General features: G+C 36.8%; 1 protein-coding gene across 2 annotated transcripts in view; it reads left to right on the forward strand.

The window, feature by feature from the left end:
- KPNA5 (karyopherin subunit alpha 5) overlaps positions 1-4,996 on the forward strand; it is a 60,773-nt gene extending 55,777 nt beyond the window's left edge. For both annotated transcript variants that reach the window (XM_004044583.2, XM_019030160.3), the window contains one exon: positions 4,636-4,996. The gene's annotated coding sequence lies outside the window, so the exon portion shown is untranslated. The remainder of the gene's footprint in view (positions 1-4,635) is intronic.
- The last annotated feature ends 7,470 nt before the right edge of the window (positions 4,997-12,466 follow it).

Below are 12,466 nucleotides of genomic sequence, written 5' to 3' on the forward strand. Positions count from 1 at the left end.
AGACGTGTATTTTATCTTTAAAAATTCAATTTGGATCTGTTTTATATCTTCCATTTTTTTATCACACTGAAGCTTTCCTCTGCTGGCTTGAACACAGCAAGTATAATAGCTGTTTGAATGGCCTTGCTACTAATTCTGTCATTTCTTGCTCTGTTTCTGTTTATTGATTTTTTTATTATGAGTTGTATTTTTCAGTTGCATGCATTTACATGTTTGGATATTGAATTTCCCATATTTGTTCTTCTTAACACAAGTTACTAGGGGAAAAAATGTGATCCATTAAAGGCTTGCTTTTAAACTTTGTAAGGCACGCACAGAACGTTTATTTTACTGCTGAGTCAGTACCATTCCGAGTACTCTATTACCCTATGAATTACAAGGGATTTTCACTTTGGCTAGTGGAAGTTAAACTGTTCCTGATCATTGTGGGCTCCAAAAATTGTTTCCCCTTGTGCTTTCAGGTGATTCTTTAGAAGGCCTTGGGTAGTAGTCACATGTGGTCAACAATACTCGGCTGAAGACTCAAAGGGGAATCCTTTGCAGATAATCTGGAGCAATCTGTGTAGTTTTGTCACATTTGGTACTCTACCTTGTGAACTCTAGTTTTGTCCTCCCTGGCTTCCTAACTCTTTCTCCCCATCTCAGAGACTTTGTGGCTATACCTGGATTTCCCTTCCTTGCCCTGCAATCGTGAAACTCTAGGCAGTAAGAGACAGAGCAGTCATAGGGCTCAGCTAGTTTGTTTCCTCTGTTTCATAGATCACGGTTCCTCATTATCTGATGTCTAATGTCTGGAAACTGTTGTTTCATGTTTTTCTCCTGGTCCCTATTACTCGAGTTTGACTTAAAGCAGAAGTTAGCATACCAATCTATGTTCTTTTTAAAATCTCTGTTTAATGTGGGCTTTGATCATTTTTCATATTGTTTTCTTGGTGCCTTTTTGTCTCAATCACTCTCGCTGAATTCAGTTATAGTGATTATAGTCTTTTTACTTATTTCCTTAGTTTTTGCTCATAATTTTAGAATTTCCAGTCTTTTATTCTCTTTGGATTTATTCTTAAGTCTTTCCCTAATTTCCCTAAACATTTAAGGTTGTTAAATGTTTAATTTGGGAAGGCTAAAAATTTACCTTGAAGTACCATTTTAGCTGCATTCCACAAGTTATTCAGTTCTAAGTGTTTTAAAGTTTATATTACGATTTATTCATGACCTATGAAAATTGATAGACCGTTAGCAAGACTAATAAAGAAGAAAAGAGAGAAGAATCAAATAGACCCAATAAAAAATGATAAAGGGGATATCACCACCGATCCCACAGAAATACAAACTACCATCAGAGAATACTATAAACACCTCTATGCAAATAAACTAGAAAATCTAGAAGAAATGGATAAATTCCTCGACACATACACCCTCCCAAGACTAAACCAGGAAGAAGTTGAATCTCTGAATAGACCAATAACAGGATCTGAAATTGTGGCAATAATCAATAGCTTACCAACAAAAAGAGTCCAGGACCAGATGGATTCACAGCCGAATTCTACCAGAGGTACAAGGAGGAACTGGTACCATTCCTTCTGAAACTATTCCAATCAATAGAAAGAGAGGGAATCCTCCCTAACTCATTTTATGAGGCCAGCATCATCCTGATACCAAAGCCTGGCAGAGACACAACCAAAAAAGAGAATTTTAGACCAATATCCTTGGTGAACATTGATGCAAAAATCTGCAATAAAATACTGGCAAACCGAATCCAGCAGGACATCAAAAAGCTTATCCACCATGATCAAGTGGGCTTCATCCCTGGGATGCAAGGCTGGTTCAATATACGCAAATCAATAAATGTAGTCCAGCATATAAACAGAACCAAAGACAAAAACCACATGATTATCTCAACAAATGCAGAAAAGGCCTTTGACAAAATTCAACAACCCTTCATGCTAAAAGCTCTCAATAAATTAGGTATTGATGGGACGTATCTCAAAATAATAAGAGCTATCTATGACAAACCCACAGCCAATATCATACTGAATGGGCAAAAACTGGAAGCATTCCCTTTGAAAACTGGCACAAGACAGGGATGCCCTCTCTCACCACTCCTATTCAACATAGTGTTGGAAGTTCTGGCCAGGGCGTTTAGGCAGGAGAAGGAAATAAAGGGTATTCAATTAGGAAAAGAGGAAGTCAAATTGTCCCTGTTTGCAGATGACATGATTGTATATCTAGAAAACCCCATTGTCTCAGCCCAACATCTCCTTAAGCTGATAAGCAACTTCAGCAAACTCTCAGGGTACAAAATCAATGTACAAAAATCACAAGCATTCTTATACACCAATAACAAACAGCCAAATCATGAGTGAATTCCCATTCACAATTGCTTCAAAGAGAATAAAATACTTAGGAATCCAACTTACAAGGGACGTGAAGGACCTCTTCAAGGAGAACTACAAACCACTGCTCAATGAAATAAAAGAGGATACAAAGAAATGGAAGAACATTCCATGCTCATGGGTAGGAAGAATCAATATTGTGAAAATGGCCATACTGCCCATGGTAATTTATAGATTCAATGCCATCCCCATCAAGCTACTAATGACTTTCTTCACAGAATTGGAAAAAAACTACTTTAAAGTTCATATGGAACCAAAAAAGAGCCTGCATTGCCAAGTCAATCCTAAGCCAAAAGAACACAGCTGGAAGCATCACACTACCTGACTTCAAACTATACTACAAGGCGACAGTAACCAAAACAGCATGGTACTGGTACCAAAACAGAGATATAGATCAATGGAACAGAACAGAGCCCTCAGAAATAATGCCGCATATCTACAACTATCTGATCTTTGACAAACCTGAGAAAAACAAGCAATGGGGAAAGGATTCCCTATTTAATAAATGGTGCTGGGAAAACTGGCTAGCCATATGTAGAAAGCTGAAACTGGATCCCTTCCTTACACCTTATACAAAAATTAATTCAAGATGGATTAAAGACTTAAACATTAGACCTAAAACCATAAAAACCCTAGAAGAAAACCTAGGCATTACCATTCAGGACATAGGCATGGGCAAGGACTTCATGTCTAACACACCAAAAGCAAGGGCAACAAAAGCCAAAATTGACAAATGGGATATAATTGAAGTAAAGAGCTTCTGCACAGCAAAAGAAACTACCATCAGAGTGAACAGGCAACCTACAGAATGGGAGAAAATTTTCACAACCTACTCATCTGACAAAGGGCTAATATCCAGAATCTACAATGAACTCAAACAAATTTACAAGAAAAAAACAACCCCATCAAAAAATGGGTGAAGGACATGAACAGACACTTCTCAAAAGAAGACATTTATGCAGCCAAAAAACACATGAAAAAATGCTCACCATCACTGGCCATCAGACAAATGCAAATCAAAACCACAATGAGATACCATCTCACACCAGTTAGAATGGCAATCATTAAAAAGTCAGGAAACAACAGGTGCTGGAGAGGATGTGGAGAAATAGGAACACTTTTACACTGTTGGTGGGACTGTAAACTAGTTCAAGCATTGTGGAAGTCAGTGTGGCGATTCCTCAGGGATCTAGAACTAGAAATACCATTTGACCCAGCCATCCTATTACTGGGTATATACCCAAAGGAATATAAATCATGCTGCTATAAAGACACATGCACACGTATGTTTATTGCAGCACTATTCACAATAGCAAAGACTTGGAATCAACCCAAATGTCCAACAATGATAGACTGGATTAAGAAAATGTGGCACATATACACCATGGAATACTATGCAGCCATAAAAAATGATGAGTTCATGTCCTTTGTAGGGACATGGATGAAATTGGAAATCATCCTTCTCAGTAAGCTATTGCAAGAACAAAAAACCAAATGCCGCATCTTCTCACTCGTAGGTGGGAATTGAACAATGAGAACACATGGACACAGGAAGGGGAACATCACACTCTGGGGACTGTTGTGGGGTTGGGGGAGCGGGGAGGGATAGCTTTAGGAGATATACCTAATGCTAAATGACGAGTTAATGGGTGCAGCACACCAACATGGCACATGTATACATATGTAACGAACCTGCACATTGTGCACATGTACCCTGAAACTTAAAGTATAATAAAAAAAAAGAAATGTACTTTTAAATTTCAGACCTTAAAAATATTATGCCACTAACTTGTAAGTTGTGATGTGATTACATGAGTTTGAAATTCGTTGATACTTGCTTTATGATCTGGTATGTGTTGGTTTTAGTGAAATGGCCCATGTGTGTAAGAAAAGAATGTGTTTTGTTAATTGATTCATGTCTTTTACATACTAGTCTGCTTAATTCATCAGTTTCTAACTCGCCAGTTTCTAAGAGAGGTGTGTTAAAATCTCCCAAGATGATTGGTGGATTTTGAATTTTCCATATAGTTCTGACGATTTTTTTATGTTTTATATGTTTTTTACATTATTTTGTGCATAGAAATTTAGAATTACGTCTTTTTTTTAAGGTTCAGATGAGAATTTGTACATTTATGTGCTAAAAGTACAGAACAATAGTTGACATTTTCAGAGTACTTGTTAAGTGAATTTTAACAAAATAGTTGAAACTTATTTGAAAATATTTTCCCTTTGGTCTTTGTGGTAGAAATGACAGACTTTTTCATTGAATGATGAGGACACAGCAGCCATATTATGCCAAGAGGAAAAATATCATGATCATATTGAAAGATCAAGCATGAGTTTCCATGGTGAAGTCTTCTGTACCAATGCGCCAGAGAATGCCTACCATCCAAAAAAGCAGTCAGCTGATGGAAAAGAAGATTATTAAACCTTTGTTCTGGGATTTACTGTTAAAAAACAAACAAAAAACAACAAAAAAGCAGTGACAGGAAACAGTTAAGGAAATGATTTAACTGAAGGGAAGCAAGATTTTTTAAAGCATTGTTCTTAATCCCCATGACTGTCCTTCAGTCACAATTCCAGAATAAAAGAATCTACTTTGTGTATTAATGTTTTATGCTTTTTGTGAAACAATCAAGTCTTTTATTTTCCCCCTTCTTGAACCACAAGAGTAACTATCTTTTCACCCAATACAAGTGCTGGTCATAAATACACAAAAAACTTGTGTTTATCATGCAAACCACTAGCACCAAGAAATTTTATTTGTTGCAATTTGATGTCAAATAACATTACTGGGTAAATAATTTTTTATATACACATACTAAAACACAAATGCAGATTTATGGGTCAGATGACAGTTATTATTTTTCCTGTGCATGTGGTAATTCATTAACATTGCCTCAGAAATATATTAGAATACACATGTGTATATAGAATATACATTCGTACCTACATAAACACATGTGATATGTATAGTTTTTAACAAATACACTGGTCATTACCCATTACACTTGAAAATACATGTATGAACTACCTCATGAAATGTAAACAGGAGTATAAAGAACCACAAGTTTCTACCGATAATAGACATCTAAAAGTCTTGACTATGGAGAGAGAGTTCTTTTTAAAATATATTTAACCCAAAGTAGAAGTCATTTTCGGAAATCCCTCTATTAGATAACACAATTCTCCTTCATTTGATACTGATTTCTGTTGTACTAACCACAGCCTATTTTTTATATACTCCTAATAGAATAAGACACACAAAAATAAGAGTTAAATATTGGTGTGTTTTAAAACTCTCACATCTTTGAAAGCACTACTTGAACCTACCTACTTTATTTTATTTCTGACTGTGCCCTAAGACACCATGAAGAGAAGACACCAATTTAAAAAGTTCAACAAATAGGAAAATCCTATTGGTATAAAATTTTAAAATATTGGCTTTCTAGCTCAGTAATTTGTCACAGCTTACTGTATTCAAGTGAACATCTATACATGTATTCCTGCTTGCATCTTAGAGTGGGATTTAAAATTTTTCAAAGAATAATCCTTCAATATTGTATTTTGAAGCATGTACATTAAGGTAAATTTCTTTTAAAGCTATCACACTTTCTGTGTGAAAGTTGAAGACAACTTATATGAATAATATTCTGTTATGTAAGGAAGGGGTATTCCAGTTGTACCCGTAAAACTGACAAATCTGTCCTAGTGTTGGGGATTTGCCACTAAGTTTTTTGTTGGGATGGAAATTATACTTTAAAAGGGGGAAAATCCTTTTTTTTAAAAATGAACAAGCACCCCTTTTTATTGTTCTCTCTAGAGTCTATGTTTTGGAAGATGTCAAACTCCACTAATTGATATTTAATTCCAGTTTTAAATAATCAGCTGTACAAATGCGTTTTTAAAGTATAATAAGCAACATTTCAAAAACTAAAAAGATTTTAATCTTATTTAATCACGATGATATTGTAGTTAGCTCAGTGACTACAGATTCAGAAATACTAGTTTAACATGGTAATTGTTTTAAATTTTTTTTGCTTTTCCATTTGTTTAGACTTTTTTTCTTTCATGAATGTATTTTTTATTTTAAATTGAGAAATAATGGTATATATGGGGTATATTGTGTTTTTTAAATATATTTGCATCATGAAATGATAAAAATCAAGCTAATTAACATATCTGTCACCTTACTTACCCTTTTTTATGATGTGAACATTTAAAATCTACTCTTTTTTTTCCCTCCTCAAGATAGAGTCTCACTCCGTCACCCAGGCTGGAGTGCAGTGGCATGGTCTCGGCTCACTGCAACCTCCATCACCCAGGTTCAAGCAATTCTCATGCCTCAGCCTCCCAAGTAGCTGGGATGACAGGCGTGCACCACCATGCCCGGCTAGTTTTTTGTATTTTTAGTAGAGATGGGGTTTCGCCATATTGCCCAGGCTGGTCTAGAACTCCTGGCCTCAAGCAATCCGCCCACCCCACCTCAGTCTCCCAAAGTGTTGGGATTACAGGCGTGAGCCACCGTGCCTGGCTAAAATCTCTTTTAGCAATTTTGAAATACACAATACATGGTTACTAACTATAGTCAGCATGCTGTGCAATGGATCTTTAAAACCTATTCCATATGTTTTACTGACAACTTTGTACCCTTTGACTGTCTCCCTATTCCTCATCCCCTCCATATCCCCCAATCTGGTAACCTTCATTCTACTCTCTACTTCTATGAGTTTGAGTTGTTTAGATTCTACATGTAAGTGAGATCATACAGTTTTTGTCTTTTTGTTCCTGGCTTATTTCACCCAGCATAATGTCCTCCAGATTCATTCATGTTGTAAATGGCAGAATTTCCTCTTTTTGTTGGATGAATAGTATTCCATTTTACCACATTTTCTTTATTCATTCCTCCTTGATGGGCAATTAGGTTGCTTTCATATCATGGCCATTGTGAATAATGCTGCAATGAACATGCAAGTGCAGATATCTCTTTGACATACTGATTTCAAGTCCTTAGGATATATATCCAGAAGTGGGATTGCTGGATTATATGGTAATTCTATTTGAAATTTTTTGACAAATGTCTGTACTTTTTTCTATAATAGCTATATTTGCATTCTACCAACAGTGTACAAAAGGTGCCTTTTCTCCACATCCTCACCAATACTTATCTTTCATCTTTTTGATAATAGCCATTCTGACAGATGTGAGGTAATATATCATTATAATTTTAATTTGTATTTCCCTATGATTAGTGATTTTAAGCATTTTTTTCATATATCTATTGGCCATTTGTATGTCTTCTTTGGATAAGTGTCTATCAGGTCCTTTGTCCATTTTTTAATTGGGTAATTTATTTTTCCTGCTATTGAGTTGAGTTTCTAATATATTTTGGATACAAACTCTGTATCACATATATAATTTGCACATATTTTCTCCTAATCCATGGGCTTTCTCTTCACTCTATTGATTGTTTTCTTTGCTATGATAATTTTTTTTTTAGTTTGAAGTGAAATGGCCTCATTACCTGGGGTGGCATCTGAAGTTCTTGGTCTCATGGCCGAGTAAATCAAGGACGCACACACGCCAAGGGTGAGGTCAGAGCAGAAGCAGACGTTTAATAGACAAAAGAGAACAACTGTTTGTTGCAGAGAGCAGTCCCAAAAGGGTTGCCATTCAGCAGTGAAATGCAAGGGTTTTATAAGTGAGTTGGTAGGGAGGCAGTATCTTATCTCATAGGGCACAAAAAACTGGTTAGGACCAGGTATGCTATCTGCATAGAATGTGAATCTCTGGCATCCCCCACCCCAACCTTTTATTATGCTGTCGGTTCTTTGCCTGAGTGACTCCACATTGCTTTCCTACTGTGCACGTGCTAAAAAAAAAAGGGGGAGGTGGAGCCCCCATGGTGGACATGTGTGGCCCCAGGTACCCCTTTCTACTGGTGCAGTTGCAGACATTCCCCACATGCAAGCTTCCAGCTTCCTTATCACTGTTTGCAGCCCAATCTTCCAGGCTGCTCTTCGTTAGAAAAAAAAGTGATTTCTTTGGCTGCTTTTTGTTAGAAGGGAAGTTCTGCCAAGAACTTTTTGCCTTAACTATCTGCCTAGCTAGTCTCTTTTTATCTCCTCTCTCAGAAGTAATCACATTTGTCTTTTTTCTTTTGTTGCTTGTGCTTCGGAGTTCTTATCCAAAAAATCATTGCCCATACCAATGTCATAGAGCTTTTCTCTGTTTTATTCTACTAGTTTTACAGTCTCAGGTCTTATGTTTAAGTTTTTAATCTATTTCAAGTTGATTTTTCTACATAGTGTGAGATGAAGGTCTTATTTCATTCTTTTGCATGTGGATGTCCAGTTTTTCCAACACCATTTACTGAAAGACTCTCTCCATTGGGTGTTCTTGACACCTTTGTCAAAAATCAATTGACTATATAGATATGTGGGTTTATTTCTGGGCTCTCTATTCTTTTCCACTGCTTGTTGTGTCTGTTTTGATGCCAGTACCATGCTATTTTGATTACTATAGCTTTGTAATATATTTTGAAATCAGATATTGTGATTCCTCCAGCATTGTTCTTTTTAAACAATATTGCTTTGGCTATCTGGAGTCTTCTGTGGTTCCATACCAATTTTAGAATTTCTTTTTCTATTTCTGTGGAAAATGTCATTAGACTTTTGATAGGGATTGCATTGAATCTGTAGATTGTTTTGGATAGTTATGGACATTTTAACAATATTCTTCCAATCCATGAACACAGGATATCTTTCCATTTATTTATGTCTTCTTCAATTTCATTTCTCCATGTTTTATTTATAGTTTTTGGCATGTAGATCTTTTACCTCTCTGGTTGATTTATCTTTCAGTATTTTTTGGTGCTATCGTACATGGAGTTGTTTCTTAATTTCTCCCTTGAATAATTTGTAGTTAGTTTATAGAAATGCTGCTGGTTTTGTATCCTGCAACTTTACTGAATTCCTTTATCAGTTTTAACAGCTTTTTTGGAAGAGGCTTTAGGGCTTTCTATGTATAACATCACATCATCAGCAACAGAGACAATTTCAGTTCTTCCTTTCCTTTAACTATTTTCAAAATAATGTGATTCCCTGGCCTTCTCTAACAGTGACCTGATTTCTTGTTTTTGTTTTATTATTTTGAACTCACAGATTTAAATCTGTTTGAAGAGGTTCAACCTTTTCCAGTTACTATTCTTGCAGATGTTCCTATTTTTGGCTGGTGACACTGTTGTCAGGTTGGTTCTAGAGGTCTTTGGACATAGCCTCAAAGCTGTATTAGCTTCCTTATTTTCTGTATGGCCAGATGTTCCAGGACCATCCTGTGTGTTTCATGTACCAGACCTGGAATAAGCCAACTCAGGAGGGAGCCCTGGGTTTCTTTTAATATGAAATAGTATTTAGAAACCAAGATCTGGGCGCTAGGACTGCGTATTACTACTGTGTTGTCCATTGCTATCAATGGACAGAACTAGGAAAAATGTGTTGTTGTTGTTGTTTTTTGAGATGGAGTTTTGCTTTTGTTGCCCAGGCTGGAGTGCAGTGGACCAATCTTGGCTCACCACAACCTCCACCTCCCGGGTTCCAGCAATTCTCCTGCCTCACCTTCCCGAGTAGCTGGGATTACAGGCATGCACCACCATGCCCGGCTAATTTTGTAGTTTTAGTAGAGAAGGGGTTTCTCTGTATTGGTCAGGCTGGTCTCAAATTCCCAACCTCAGGTAATCTGCTCGCCTCGGCCTCTCAAAATGCTGGGATTACAGGTGTGAGCCATCACGCCTGGCATTTTTTTTTTTTTTTTTTTTGGAGACAGAGTATCCCTCTTGTTGCCCAGGCTGGAGTGCAATGGCACAATCTCGGCTCACTGCATCCTCCGCCTCCCCAGTTCAAGCGATTCTCCTGCCTCAGCCTCCTGAGTAGCTGGGATTACAGGCATGTGCCACCATGCCCGGCTAATATTTTGTATTTTTAGTAGAGACAGGGTTTCACCATGTTGGCCAGGCTGGTCTCGAACTCCTGACCTCAGGTGATCCGCCTGCCTTGGCCCCTCAAAGTGCTGGGATTACAGGTGTGAGTCACTGCGCCTGGCCCAAAAAATGTGTGTGTGTTTTTTCCTTTTAACTCACTTGCTGTATCATTTTATATATGTAATATATATTTGTATGGTTGTCATATTAACAATACCAATATTATCACTAATAGTATGTGTATTAGGATTCTCCAGAGAGAACTAATAACGATAGACACATGAGAAGGGATTTATTAGGGGAATTGGCTTATGCAATTATAGAAGCTGAGAAGTCTCACAATAGGCCATCTCCAAGCTGGAGAACTAGGAAGGTGGGTAGTCTGGCCTGGTCCAAGTCTGAAAGCCTCAGAACCAGGAAAGCTGATGGTATAACTCTCAGTGCAAGGGTGAAAGCCCTAGAATCCACGGGGCTTCTGCAAGTCTTAGAGTCCAAAGCTAGAGAACCTGGAGGTCTGATGACCAATGAATGACAGAAGATGGATGTGCCAGCTCCAGAAGAGAGAATGAATTCATCTTTCCTCTGCCTTTTTGTTTTAAGTCCTCAGCTGGTTGGATGGTTCCTATCTACACAGAGGGTGCATTTTCTTTAAAAGCCCACTAATTCAAATGTCAATCTCTTCCAGAAACACCCTCACAGATACACCCAGAAATAATGTTATAACAGCTATCTGCATATTCCTTAATCTAGTCAAGTAGAGACCTAAAATTAATCATCACAATTTGCTTACTGAAAATGTTTTCTGGGAGATGGGGAGGGGATATCTTTTTTAAACATCAAGTATATACCACTAGAAATATTTTTAAATCACTTGAAATATTTACTCTCCATCTGGCCATCCTACCAATTTAATACACGGGTTTATTTGTTCGATTTTGGTTTTGAGTTTTTAAAAAAGTTGACCACTTTTTTTTAACAATTTTATTTAATATATGACCTTTACATTGTTCAAGAGGATAAAACAAGTTATATGCAGAAAAGTTTCACTTTTATCACTGTCCCTCCTCCACCTATTTCTTCCTTTCTTCTATATATAACATTAAAAACTTTTTCTTGGTTTATACTTCCATTGTTTTTTTAACATAATAATAAATACATTTACAGCTCCCCTCCCTTTACTGAATACTACATATGCTTTCCTCCAATGCACTTTTCTCACTTAACTCTATTCTGTAGCTCATTCCATAGCAGGATGCAGAGCTCTTCATTTCTTACCACATCTGCACAGTACTCCATTGTGTGAACCTAGCATTATTTATTCAATCAATCCTCTACTGATGGACAATTAAATTGTTTTCAGTCTTTGCTATTGCAAATAGTATGACAGTGAAAATCACTGTAAACTGTTAGGTCCATAAACATGCAGTTTTGCTAGAAACTGTCCAATTTCCATCCGCAAGGGTCATACTATCTTCTATTCAGAACAGCAACATATAAGAATACCTACCACGTCCCAGCCTTGGAAACATAGTATGTTGTTCAGGTCACTTTTTAAAGCAGTTTTATTTTCATATAATTTCTATATACCACTGTAATTTTTATATACCATAAAATTCACCCATTTTATGTGTACATTTTCTTTGTAAATTTACCCACTTGTGCAGTTGTGCATTACAACAATCCGGTTTTAGAACACTTCCATTAAATCCTCAGTAAATTCTGCTGTGAGCACTTTTAACCAAATACTTGATGTAGACTTATGTGGGGGGGTTAACACAGGTGGCATAAAATCTGGTCTCAAAAAACATGTAATAACAAACATGGTTAAGTGTTCTTAAAGATTTTTTTCCTCTATTTTTTTTTTAAGATATTAACATGATAGGTTTCTCTCTCTTTTTTACTCTGTCTCTCTTACTGTTCATTTAGATCTCAAGATGATAAGTAAATTTCTCCTCTCTTTCTCTGTCTCTCTCTCTCTGGAGCACTGTGATGATTGGTTTTTTTTTTTTTTTTTTTTTTTTTTGAGACGGAGTCTCGCTCTGTCGCCCAGCCTGGAGTGCAGTGGCGCGATCTCCGCTCACTGCAAGCTCCGCCTCCC

The sequence above is a fragment of the Gorilla gorilla genome, chromosome 5 (genome assembly GCF_029281585.2).
Source record: "Gorilla gorilla gorilla isolate KB3781 chromosome 5, NHGRI_mGorGor1-v2.1_pri, whole genome shotgun sequence".
Taxonomy (NCBI): Eukaryota; Metazoa; Chordata; class Mammalia; order Primates; family Hominidae; genus Gorilla; species Gorilla gorilla.